Consider the following 4,982-nt stretch of genomic DNA (forward strand, 5'->3'; position numbering starts at 1 on the left):
CTTTCTGGCAGATTAAAACTGTGTGCCGGACCGAGACTCGAACTCGGAAACTTTGCCTTTTGTGGGCAAGTGCTCTACCAACTGAGCTACCCAAACACGACTCGCGCCCCCTCCTCACAGCTTTACTTCTGCTAGTACCTCGTCTTCTACCTTCCAAACTTTACAGAAGCTCTCTTGCATACCTTGCAGAGAGAGGCTGTGAGGACGGGCGTGAGTCGTGCTTGGGTAGCTCAGTTGGTAGAGCACTTGCCCTCAAAAGGCAAAGGTCCCGAGTTCGAGTCTCGGTCCGGCACACAGTTTTAATCTGCCAGGAAGTTTCATATCAGCGCCACTCCACTGCAGAGTGAAAATCTCATTCTGGAAACATCCCCGAGGCTGTGGCTAAGCCATGTCTCCACAATATCCTTTCTTTCAGGAGTACTAGTTCTGCAAGGTTCGCAGGAGAGCTTCTGTAAAGTTTGGAAGGTAGGAGACGAGGTACTGGCAGAAGTAAACCTGTGAGGACGGGCCGCGAGTGGTGCTTGGGTAGTTGGTAGAGCACTTGCCCGCGAAAGGCAAAGGTCCCGAGTTCGAGTCTGGTCCGGCACGCAGTTTTAATCTGCCAGGAAGTTTCAAGACTGACATCATTCAGCCTTCGCAGGGCCCATGGTCGTCACCAGTGGTCCTAGTCAGGAAGAAGAATGGTAGTTGGCGCTTTTGTGTTGATTATAGGAAGATTGATAAGATAACAAAAAAGGACATTTACCCTCTCCCACGAACTGACGATACACTAGATGGTCTGAAGGGGGCTAAGTTTTTCTCAACCATGGATATGTACTCGGGATACTGGCAAATCGAAGTAGATGAGACTGATGGTGAAAAACTGCATTCATCGTCCCTGAGGGTCTGTATGAGTTTAAGGTAATGCCATTTGGTTTGTGTAATCCACCAGCTACTTTTGAACGGATGATGGATAATCTTCTAAGGCACCTGAAGTGGACGCTGTGTCTTTGTTATTTAGATGACATTATATTGTTCTCCGAGACATTTGATGAACATATAAAAAGACTGAGGGCCGCTCTGAAGTGTCTCCAACAAGGTGAACTGAAACTTAATCCAAGAAAGTGTCTCTTTGGAGCAAAAGAAATCAAAATACTTGGACACCATGTGTCAAACGAAGGTATGCGGTCAGACCCAGAAAAGGTGAGATCTATAACGGAACTTCCTATTCCTAAAAGTATTAGAGATGTGAGAAGCTTCTTTGGATTATGTTCTTATTACCATCGTTTTATCAAAGACTTTTGTATCAAAGCCAGGCCACTCCAAGAGTGGTTAAAAGCTGATGCTAAATTTATCTGGCGTGGTGCTCAACAAGATTCTTTCGATGTGCTGCGAAAAGCTCTGATGACTGACCCTCTACTTGGTCTGTATGATGAGAGAGAACCTGCAGAACTACACACAGATGCCAATGGGCATGGGCTCGGTGCTTTTCTGGTGCAAATTTCGGATGGAAAGGAGAAGGATATAGCCTATGCTTCTAGGACACCTACAAAAGCCGAAAGAAATTACTCAACTACAGAAAGAGAATGTCTTGCTGTGACCTGGGTCATGTGCAAGTTTCGACAGTATCTCTAAGGAAGGCCATTCACAGTTGTTACAGACCATCATTCACTTTGTTGGTTGACAGGTCTGAAGGATCCAACAGGACGACTCGCCAGGTGGGCACTACGTCTTCAAGAGTATGACATTACCATAGTGTACAAAAGTGGAAGAAAACACCAAGATGCCGACTGTCTCTGAAGAATCCCTCCATCAAGACTTTCATGAAGATAGTGACTGCCTCGCTATATCTGCTGAGCAGAAGAAGGACGCCAAGATATCTCAAATTATGCTTGCATTAAATCGATCAGAGGATGTGAAAGGACAATTTAAGGTAGTTTTTACTGGATTACTTTGCAAGAAAAACTTTGATCCGTTTGGAAAGAGGTGGCTACCAGTAATTCCTAAAAAATGCACTTAGATATTCTACAGAAATTCCATGACACACTTTAGGCCGGACATCTAGGATTTACTAAGACATACGATAGAATATGCAAGAGATTTTTCTGGCCACGTTTATTTAGGAGTGTCTGTCACTATGTGTTGAACTGTCGAGAGTGCCACAGGAGAATTGCAGTTCCTTAGAAACCATCTGGCCGACTCATACTAATTCCACCAGCCGAAACGCCTTTGCAGCACGTTGGGATTGACCTCGGACGATTTCCCGTCTGCTAGTCGCAATAGAGGGATTATTGTTTGCACTGATTATCTGAGACGCTATACCATTACAAAAGGCGTGAAAACAGCCGACGCATCCGATGTAGCCATATTCATCGTGGAAGACACTGTATTAAAACACGGTGCCCCAAGGTCGTTAATTACGGATCGAGGGAAAGTTTTTCAACCGAATCTTGTGACAGAGATAAACCATCACATGACGACTGCCTAGCATCCGCAAACTAATGGGCTTACTGAACGCCTTAATAAGACCTTGGGCGACATGCTATCAATGTTCGTCAATGTTGAGCAGAGCATCTGGAATGAGGTGCTACCTTTCGTGACGTTTGCCTACAACACCGCCAAACAAGACAACACAGGATTTACACCATTTTTCCTGGTGCACGGGCGTGAGGCAACTACGGCGATGGACACTGTGTTTCCGTTACATCCTGATGACGTGGACGACGACTACATTGGCCAGGTGTTAACCAGAGCTGAGGAAGCTCGGCAGTTAATTCGACTCCGCATGCTGCAGGCTCAAGAAAACGATCGCCGAAGGTATGACACGAGCCTCTGCCCTGTTGTCTACCAGCCTGGTGACCTCGTCTGGATCTTCACTCCTGTTCGGAATGTTGGTCTCTCTGAGAAGCTCCTCAGGCGCTACTTTGGACCTTATAAGGTTGTAAGACAGTTGTCTGATGTTACTTATGAAGTTGAAGATTTCGACCCCGACACAAGACGACGAAAGATCAGAGATACGGTCCACGTTCTTCGAATGAAGTCCTATAAGGATCCTGCAAACCAGCGTAAATTCGAAGCTCCAGCGACAGGCAACAATCGGAAAGGTGACGAAGAGCGTAGCGTCAAAAGAAGTTCTAAGAAGATTACTGCCAGGGCGAGAATCAGTCATCAGGAGTCGGAGTATGCAGGACCAGTAACTCGTTCCAGGACTAGAACGACGTAACACCGAGATGCTGTTCGCTTAAGTAAGTAGCAATGCCGCGTACAAGCTGCATAGCTCCGTGGTGTGGTGGTTATGATACTAAACTGTTGCATGGAGGGTCGTTAGTTCAAAACTCATGGGGCCTGTGTAATTTTAATTTCTATATTCGGTTCGAGTACATTCTACAAGTATCCACAAATCAAGAATCATTGTACTGGAATGTTCTGTAGCTGTCTGTATACGTATGTGTTTTGACTGGAAGGAGTTCGCTCTGTGCTCTTGTATGTGCAAGTGCTGAATAAACCGTTGTTAAGTGAAGTACATGTCGGCATTCATCGAATTACACCTTCTTCTACGTGAAAATGTATGTATGTACTCATATACCATATATATTAAAAATACGTGTCACATGCCTGTCTAAATGTTTATTAGAGTACTAAGTAAAAATTTGAAGTAAAGATAGCACATAAAATTAAACACGTGTATCCTATGTCCTTCTGAATGTTTATTAATTACACAAAAACTTGAAGATCTTTGTGAGGGTTTCTCTGACGATGTTTCTCATTTTTGTAGGCCCTCACACACACACAATACATATTAAAAATGTGTAGCCTATGTCCATCTACCAATGATTCATATGTTTATTAGGGCATTACGTCAAAATCTGAAGTAAATGAGTCTAGAAATTTTTGAAATTATTTGGCAACAGCCTTAAACTATAATTTGTCTTCATTTATAAGTACAGACGTTGCATACATATTTGTAGCCTACGTCTGTCTGAAGATTTATTACAGTATCGTGTAATAATCTGAAGTTATGAGATTTTAGCTAAAAACCTCTTGCCTATATGAATATTAGAGTGTTGTGTGCAAATGCAGAGTAAATTGGTCAAGAAATTTTCTAGATTTTTGGTAACAATAATGAACTATGACTTGTCTGTATATAGCAGCATAGATAACCCTGTGTTACAGCAACATTGTCCATCAAGTTACAATGAAACTGAAACAAATTACGCTATGTTACAACTAAAGTAATAACAAAATGCAGCATATTACTTGTTACTTGTCTGTATATAATAGCATCGATAACCCGGTGTTACAGGAAGATTGTCCATCTTGTTACAGTGAAAAAACAAATTAACCTATTTTGCAGCTAAAGTTATAACAAAGTGCAGCATGTTGCAGTAAAACTGTAGCAAAATGCACAATATTAGAAAGAAATACAAGAAACTGCCCATATTGTGCCAAAAATTGTGGCAAAACACCTGAAATTACAATAAATTTGTAACAAAATGCCCGCTGTTACAGTAAAGTTGTAAAAAAATGCCTCATGTTATAGCAAAATTGTAACAAAATGCCCCATGTTATGGCAAAAATTGCAACAAAATGCCCCATATTACAGTAATTTAAAACTAAATGCCCATGTTACAGGGCAACTGTAACAATATGCCTCATGTTACACCAAATTGTAACAAGACCCTCAATGTTGCAGCCTAACTGTAACAATCTACCCATAACGAAAATTTCACTCTGCAGTGGAGTGTGTACTGCCATGAAACTTCCTGGCAGATTAAAAATGTGTGCCAGACCGAGACTCGAACTCGGGACCTTCGCGTTTAGCGGGCACGTGCTCTGTCAACTGAGCTACCCAACCACAACTCACGACTAGTCCACAGACCTTTACTTTCACCAATACCGTCTCTCCTACCTTCCAGACTGCGAAACTTGCAAGACTAACACTGCTGGAAGGAAGCATACTGCAGAGACATTACTTAGCCACAGCCTAGAAGCCAGGAAGTTTC

At 42.8% G+C, this 4,982-nt stretch overlaps 1 non-coding gene across 1 annotated transcript; it reads left to right on the forward strand.

The window, feature by feature from the left end:
• Positions 1 to 218: 218 nt before the first annotated feature.
• Positions 219 to 293, forward strand: Trnal-caa (transfer RNA leucine (anticodon CAA)). Its single transcript has one exon. It is a non-coding gene; the product is annotated as a tRNA-Leu (tRNA).
• The last annotated feature ends 4,689 nt before the right edge of the window (positions 294 to 4,982 follow it).

Source organism: Schistocerca cancellata, chromosome 3 (assembly GCF_023864275.1).
Source record: "Schistocerca cancellata isolate TAMUIC-IGC-003103 chromosome 3, iqSchCanc2.1, whole genome shotgun sequence".
Lineage (NCBI taxonomy): Eukaryota > Metazoa > Arthropoda > Insecta > Orthoptera > Acrididae > Schistocerca > Schistocerca cancellata.